Source organism: Neocloeon triangulifer, unplaced genomic scaffold (assembly GCF_031216515.1).
Source record: "Neocloeon triangulifer isolate White Clay Creek 2 clone unplaced genomic scaffold, ASM3121651v1 ptg000002l, whole genome shotgun sequence".
Taxonomy (NCBI): Eukaryota; Metazoa; Arthropoda; class Insecta; order Ephemeroptera; family Baetidae; genus Neocloeon; species Neocloeon triangulifer.
In genome coordinates, this window is record NW_026775545.1 from 9,548,715 (window position 1) to 9,558,139 (window position 9,425).

The following is a 9,425-nucleotide window of genomic DNA, read 5'->3' on the forward strand; positions in this document are numbered from 1 at the left end:
CACGTCTACAAATTGCTGGCTGATCAAGAAATAAATTTTCTAAAATTTTGAAATCTGAAAATATTCTTACCCTGAAAATTTGTAAAAAATTTATTTTTTTCAATTAATATTTAACCACTTGTGACCTTTTTGATTCCCTAGATCAGTCTCACTGATTGCGACAATTCAAGCTTATATTATCGGTTTTATATCAACAATTGCGTTCCGAATGTTTTATACGGCTGAATATAAGTGAGGCACTAAATAAGTTGAATTTCATATATTTGCCCATCTTTGTACTTGCAACGTGTTGAATGTGTATTTTAACTTTAGAAATAATTTCTACAGTAGCTTAGCTTTATTCTGCCAAGTCTACAAATTGCTGGCTGATCAAGAAATAAATTTTCTAAAATTTTTAAATCTGAAAATATTCTTACCCTGAAAATTTGTAAAAAATTGATTTTTTTCAATTAATATTTAACCAGAAGCGCCCTTTTCGATTCCCTAGATCAGTCTCACTGATTGCGATAGTTCAAGCTTATATTATCGGTTTTATATCAACAATTGCGTTCCGAATGTTATATTCGTCTGAATATTAGTGAGGCACCAATTTAGTTGAATTTCATATATTTGCCCATCTTTGTACCTGAAACGTGTTGAATGTGAATATTAACTTTAGAAATACTTTCTACAGTAGCTTAGCTTTATTCTGCCACGTCTACAAATTGCTGGCTAATCAAGAAATAAATTTTCTAAAATTTTGAAATCTGAAAATATTCTTACCCTGAAAATTGGTAAAAAATTTATTTTTTTCAAAAAATATTTAACCAGAAGCACCCTTTGCGATTCCCTTGATCAGTCTCACTGATTGCGATAATTCAAGCTTATATTATCGGTTTTATATCAACAATTGCGTTTCGAATAATATATATGTTTGAATATAACTGACGAACCAATTAAGTTGAATTTCATATATTTGCCCATCTTTGTACTTGCAACGTGTTGAATTTGAATTTTAACTTTAGAAATACTTTCTATAGTAGCTTAGCTTTATTCTGCCAAGTCTACAAATTGCTGGCTAATCAAGAAATAAATTTTCTAAAATTTTGAAATCTGAAAATATTCTTATCCTGAAAATTGGTAAAAAATTTATTTTTTTCAATTAATATTTAACCACTTGTGACCTTTTTGATTCCCTAGATCAGTCTCACTGTTTGCGACAATTCAAGCTTATATTATCGGTTTTATATCAACAATTGCGTTCCGAATGTTTTATTCGGCTGAATATAAGTGAGGCACTAAATAAGTTGAATTTCATATATTTGCCCATCTTTGTACTTGAAACGTGTTGAATGTGAATTTTAACTTTAGTAATACTTTCTACAGTAGCTTAGCTTTATTCTGCCACGTCTACAAATTGCTGGCTAATCAAGAAATAAATTTTCTAAAATTTTGAAATCTGAAAATATTCTTACCCTGAAAATTGGTAAAAAATTTATTTTTTTCAAAAAATATTTAACCAGAAGCACCCTTTGCGATTCCCTAGATCAGTCTCACTGATTGCGATAATTCAAGCTTATATTATCGGTTTTATATCAACAATTGCGTTCCGAATAATATATATGTTTGAATATAACTGACGAACCAATTAAGTTGAATTTCATATATTTGCCCATCTTTGTACTTGCAAAGTGTTGAATTTGAATTTTAACTTTAGAAATACTTTCTATAGTAGCTTAGCTTTATTCTGCCAAGTCTACAAATTGCTGGCTGATCAAGAAATAAATTTTCTAAAATTTTGAAATCTGAAAATATTCTTATCCTGAAAATTGGTAAAAAATTTATTTTTTTCAATTAATATTTAACCAGAAGCACCCATTGCGATTCCCTTGATCAGTCTCACTGATTGCGATAATTCAAGCTTATATTATCGGTTTTATATCAACAATTGCGTTTCGAATAATATATATGTTTGAATATAACTGACGAACCAATTAAGTTGAATTTCATATATTTGCCCATCTTTGTACTTGCAACGTGTTGAATGTGAATTTTAACTTTTGAAACACTTTCTACAGTAGCTTAGCTTTATTCTGCCACGTCTACAAATTGCTGGCTAATCAAGTAATAAATTTTCTAAAATTTTGAAATCTGAAAATATTCTTATCCTGAAAATTGGTAAAAAATTTATTTTTTTCAATTAATATTTAACCAGAAGCACCCTTTGCGATTCCCTTGATCAGTCTCACTGATTGCGATAATTCAAGCTTATATTATCGGTTTTATATCAACAATTGCGTTTCGAATAATATATATGTTTGAATATAACTGACGAACCAATTAAGTTGAATTTCATATATTTGCCCATCTTTGTACTTGCAACGTGTTGAATGTGAATTTTAACTTTTGAAACACTTTCTACAGTAGCTTAGCTTTATTCTGCCACGTCTACAAATTGCTGGCTAATCAAGAAATAAATTTTCTAAAATTTTGAAATCTGAAAATATTCTTATCCTGAAAATTGGTAAAAAATTTATTTTTTTCAATTAATATTTAACCAGAAGCACCCTTTGCGATTCCCTTGATCAGTCTCACTGATTGCGATAATTCAAGCTTATATTATCGGTTTTATATCAACAATTGCGTTTCGAATAATATATATGTTTGAATATAACTGACGAACCAATTAAGTTGAATTTCATATATTTGCCCATCTTTGTACTTGCAACGTGTTGAATGTGAATTTTAACTTTTGAAACACTTTCTACAGTAGCTTAGCTTTATTCCGTCACGTCTACACATTGCTGGCTGATCAAGAAATAATTTTTCTAAAATTTTGAAATCTGAAAATATTCTTATCCTGAAAATTGGTAAAAAATTTATTTTTTTCAATTAATATTTAACCAGAAGCACCCTTTGCGATTCCCTTGATCAGTCTCACTGATTGCGATAATTCAAGCTTATATTATCGGTTTTATATCAACAATTGCGTTTCGAATAATATATATGTTTGAATATAACTGACGAACCAATTAAGTTGAATTTCATATATTTGCCCATCTTTGTACTTGCAACGTGTTGAATGTGAATTTTAACTTTAGAAATACTTTCTATAGTAGCTTAGCTTTATTCTGCCAAGTCTACAAATTGCTGGCTAATCAAGAAATAAATTTTCTAAAATTTTGAAATCTCAAAATATTCTTATCCTGAAAATTGGTAAAAAATTTATTTTTTTCAATTAATATTTAACCACTTGTGACCTTTTTGATTCCCTAGATCAGTCTCACTGTTTGCGACAATTCAAGCTTATATTATCGGTTTTATATCAACAATTGCGTTCCGAATGTTTTATTCGGCTGAATATAAGTGAGGCACTAAATAAGTTGAATTTCATATATTTGCCCATCTTTGTACTTGAAACGTGTTGAATGTGAATATTAACTTTAGAAATACTTTCTACAGTAGCTTAGCTTTATTCTGCCACGTCTACAAATTGCTGGCTAATCAAGAAATAAATTTTCTAAAATTTTGAAATCTGAAAATATTCTTACCCTGAAAATTGGTAAAAAATTTATTTTTTTCAAAAAATATTTAACCAGAAGCACCCTTTGCGATTCCCTTGATCAGTCTCACTGATTGCGATAATTCAAGCTTATATTATCGGTTTTATATCAACAATTGCGTTTCGAATAATATAAATATGTTTGAATATAACTGACGAACCAATTAAGTTGAATTTCATATATTTGCCCATCTTTGTACTTGCAACGTGTTGAATTTGAATTTTAACTTTAGAAATACTTTCTATAGTAGCTTAGCTTTATTCTGCCAAGTCTACAAATTGCTGGCTGATCAAGAAATAAATTTTCTAAAATTTTGAAATCTGAAAATATTCTTATCCTGAAAATTGGTAAAAAATTTATTTTTTTCAATTAATATTTAACCACTTGTGACCTTTGTGATTCCCTAGATGAGTCTCACTGATTGCGACAATTCAAGCTTATATTATCGGTTTTATATCAACAATTGCGTTCCGAATGTTATATTCGTCTGAATATAAGTGAGGCACTAAATAAGTTGAATTTCATATATTTGCCCATCTTTGTACTTGAAACGTGTTGAATGTGAATTTTAACTATAGTAATACTTTCTACAGTAGCTTAGCTTTATTCTGCCACGTCTACAAATTGCTGGCTGATCAAGAACTAAATTTTCTAAAATTTTGAAATCTGAAAATATTCTTACCCTGAAAATTTGTAAAAAATTTATTTTTTTCAATTAATATTTAACCACTTGTGACCTTTTTGATTCCCTAGATCAGTCTCACTGATTGCGACAATTCAAGCTTATATTATCGGTTTTATATCAACAATTGCGTTCCGAATGTTATATTCGTCTGAATATAAGTGAGGCACTAAATAAGTTGAATTTCATATATTTGCCCATCTTTATACTTGAAACGTGTTGAATGTGTATTTTAACTTTAGAAATAATTTCTACAGTAGCTTAGCTTTATTCTGCCACGTCTACAAATTGCTGGCTAATCAAGAAATAAATTTTCTAAAATTTTCAAATCTGAAAATATTCTTACCCTGAAAATTTGTAAAAAATTAATTTTTTTCAATAAATATTTAACCAGAAGCGCCCTTTTCGATTCCCTAGATCAGTCTCACTGATTGCGATAATTCAAGCTTATATTATCGGTTTTATATCAACAATTGCGTTCCGAATGTTATATTCGTCTGAATATTAGTGAGGCACCAATTTAGTTGAATTTCATATATTTGCCCATCTTTGTACCTGAAACGTGTTGAATGTTAATATTAACTTTAGAAATACTTTCTACAGTAGCTTTGCTTTATTCTGCCACGTCTACAAATTGCTGGCTAATCAAGAAATAAATTTTCTAAAATTTTCAAATCTGAAAAAATTCTTACCCTGAAAATTGGTAAAAATTATATTTTTTTTAATAAAAATTTAATCAGAAGCGTCCTTTGTGATTCCCTAGATCAGTCTCACTGATTGCGACAATTCAAGCTTATAATATCGGTTTTATATCAACAATTGCGTTCCGAAAGTTATATTCGGGTGAATATAATTGAGGCACCAATTAAGTTGAATTTCATATATTTGCCTATCTTTGTACCTGAAACGTGTTGAATGTGAATATTAACTTTAGAAATACTTTCTACAGTAGCTTAGCTTTATTCTGCCACGTCTACAAATTGCTGGCTAATCAAGAAATAAATTTTCTAAAATTTTGAAATCTGAAAATATTCTTATCCTGAAAATTGGTAAAAAATTTATTTTTTTCAATTAATATTTAACCAGAAGCACCCTTTGCGATTCCCTTGATCAGTCTCACTGATTGCGATAATTCAAGCTTATATTATCGGTTTTATATCAACAATTGCGTTTCGAATAATATATATGTTTGAATATAACTGACGAACCAATTAAGTTGAATTTCATATATTTGCCCATCTTTGTACTTGCAACGTGTTGAATGTGAATTTTAACTTTTGAAACACTTTCTACAGTAGCTTAGCTTTATTCCGTCACGTCTACACATTGCTGGCTGATCAAGTAATAATTTTTCTAAAATTTTGAAATCTGAAAATATTCTTATCCTGAAAATTGGTAAAAAATTTATTTTTTTCAATTAATATTTAACCAGAAGCACCCTTTGCGATTCCCTTGATCAGTCTCACTGATTGCGATAATTCAAGCTTATATTATCGGTTTTATATCAACAATTGCGTTTCGAATAATATATATGTTTGAATATAACTGACGAACCAATTAAGTTGAATTTCATATATTTGCCCATCTTTGTACTTGCAACGTGTTGAATGTGAATTTTAACTTTTGAAACACTTTCTACAGTAGCTTAGCTTTATTCCGTCACGTCTACACATTGCTGGCTGATCAAGAAATAATTTTTCTAAAATTTTGAAATCTGAAAATATTCTTATCCTGAAAATTGGTAAAAAATTTATTTTTTCAATTAATATTTAACCACTTGTGACCTTTGTGATTCCCTAGATCAGTCTCACTGATTGCAACAATTCAAGCTTATATTATCGGTTTTATATCAACAATTGCGTTCCGAATGTTATATTCGTCTGAATATAAGTGAGGCACTAAATAAGTTGAATTTCATATATTTGCCCATCTTTGTACTTGAAACGTGTTGAATGTGAATTTTAACTATAGTAATACTTTCTACAGTAGCTTAGCTTTATTCTGCCACGTCTACAAATTGCTGGCTGATCAAGAACTAAATTTTCTAAAATTTTGAAATCTGAAAATATTCTTACCCTGAAAATTTGTAAAAAATTTATTTTTTTCAATTAATATTTAACCACTTGTGACCTTTTTGATTCCCTAGATCAGTCTCACTGATTGCGACAATTCAAGCTTATATTATCGGTTTTATATCAACAATTGCGTTCCGAATGTTTTATTCGGCTGAATATAAGTGAGGCACTAAATAAGTTGAATTTCATATATTTGCCCATCTTTGTACTTGAAACGTGTTGAATGTGTATTTTAACTTTAGAAATAATTTCTACAGTAGCGTAGCTTTATTCTGCCAAGTCTACAAATTGCTTGCTGATCAAGAAATAAATTTTCTAAAATTTTTAAATCTGAAAATATTCTTACCCTGAAAATTTGTAAAAAATTGATTTTTTTCAATAAATATTTAACCAGAAGCGCCCTTTTCGATTCCCTAGATCAGTCTCACTGATTGCGATAATTCAAGCTTATATTATCGGTTTTATATCAACAATTGCGTTCCGAATGTTATATTCGTCTGAATATTAGTGAGGCACCAATTTAGTTGAATTTCATATATTTGCCCATCTATGTACCTGAAACGTGTTGAATGTGAATATTAACTTTAGAAATACTTTCTACAGTAGCTTAGCTTTATTCTGCCACGTCTACAAATTGCTGGCTAATCAAGAAATAAATTTTCTAAAATTTTGAAATCTGAAAATATTCTTACCCTGAAAATTGGTAAAAATTATATTTTTTTTAATAAAAATTTAATCAGAAGCGTCCTTTGTGATTCCCTAGATCAGTCTCACTGATTGCGATAATTCAAGCTTATAATATCGGTTTTATATCAACAATTGCGTTCCGAAAGTTATATTCGGGTGAATATAATTGAGGCACCAATTAAGTTGAATTTCATATATTTGCCTATCTTTGTACCTGAAACGTGTTGAATGTGAATATTAACTTTAGAAATACTTTCTACAGTAGCTTAGCTTTATTCTGCCACGTCTACAAATTGCTGGCTAATCAAGAAATAAATTTTCTAAAATTTTGAAATCTGAAAATATTCTTATCCTGAAAATTGGTAAAAAATTTATTTTTTTCAATTAATATTTAACCAGAAGCACCCTTTGCGATTCCCTTGATCAGTCTCACTGATTGCGATAATTCAAGCTTATATTATCGGTTTTATATCAACAATTGCGTTTCGAATAATATATATGTTTGAATATAACTGACGAACCAATTAAGTTGAATTTCATATATTTGCCCATCTTTGTACTTGCAACGTGTTGAATGTGAATTTTAACTTTTGAAACACTTTCTACAGTAGCTTAGCTTTATTCCGTCACGTCTACACATTGCTGGCTGATCAAGAAATAATTTTTCTAAAATTTTGAAATCTGAAAATATTCTTATCCTGAAAATTGGTAAAAAATTTATTTTTTTCAATTAATATTTAACCACTTGTGACCTTTGTGATTCCCTAGATCAGTCTCACTGATTGCGACAATTCAAGCTTATATTATCGGTTTTATATCAACAATTGCGTTCGGAATGTTATATTCGTCTGCATTTAAGTGACGCACCAATTTAGTTGAATTTCATATATTTGCCCATCTTTGTACTTGAAACGTGTTGAATGTGAATTTTAACTTTAGAAATACTTTCTACAGTAGCTTAGCTTTATTCTGCAACGTCTACAAAAGGCTGGCTGATCAAGAAAAAAGTTTCTATAATTTTGAAATCTGAAAATATTCTTACCCTGAAAATTTGTAAAAAATTTATTTTTTTCAAAAAATTTTTATCCAGAAGCGCCCTTTTTGATTCCCTAGATCAGTCTCACTGATTTCGATAATTCAAGCTTATATTATCGGTTTGATATCAACAATTGCGTTCCGAATGTTATATTCGTCTGAATATAAGTGAAGCACCAATTAAGTTGAATTTCATATATTTGCATATCTTTGTACTTGGAACGTGTTGAATGTGAATTTTAACTTTTGAAACACTTTCTACAGTAGCTTAGCTTTATTCCGTCACGTCTACACATTGCTGGCTGATCAAGAAATAATTTTTCTAAAATTTTGAAATCTGAAAATATTCTTATCCTGAAAATTGGTAAAAAATTTATTTTTTTCAATTAATATTTAACCACTTGTGACCTTTGTGATTCCCTAGATCAGTCTCACTGATTGCGACAATTCAAGCTTATATTATCGGTTTTATATCAACAATTGCGTTCCGAATGTTATATTCGTCTGAATATAAGTGAGGCACTAAATAAGTTGAATTTCATATATTTGCCCATCTTTGTACTTGAAACGTGTTGAATGTGAATTTTAACTATAGTAATACTTTCTACAGTAGCTTAGCTTTATTCTGCCACGTCTACAAATTGCTGGCTGATCAAGAACTAAATTTTCTAAAATTTTGAAATCTGAAAATATTCTTACCCTGAAAATTTGTAAAAAATTTATTTTTTTCAATTAATATTTAACCACTTGTGACCTTTTTGATTCCCTAGATCAGTCTCACTGATTGCGACAATTCAAGCTTATATTATCGGTTTTATATCAACAATTGCGTTCCGAATGTTTTATTCGGCTGAATATAAGTGAGGCACTAAATAAGTTGAATTTCATATATTTGCCCATCTTTGTACTTGAAACGTGTTGAATGTGTATTTTAACTTTAGAAATAATTTCTACAGTAGCTTAGCTTTATTCTGCCAAGTCTACAAATTGCTGGCTGATCAAGAAATAAATTTTCTAAAATTTTTAAATCTGAAAATATTCTTACCCTGAAAATTTGTAAAAAATTGATTTTTTTCAATAAATATTTAACCAGAAGCGCCCTTTTCGATTCCCTAGATCAGTCTCACTGATTGCGATAATTCAAGCTTATATTATCGGTTTTATATCAACAATTGCGTTCCGAATGTTATATTCGTCTGAATATTAGTGAGGCACCAATTTAGTTGAATTTCATATATTTGCCCATCTTTGTACCTGAAACGTGTTGAATGTGAATATTAACTTTAGAAATACTTTCTACAGTAGCTTAGCTTTATTCTGCCACGTCTACAAATTGCTGGCTAATCAAGAAATAAATTTTCTAAAATTTTCAAATCTGAAAAAATTCTTACCCTGAAAATTGGT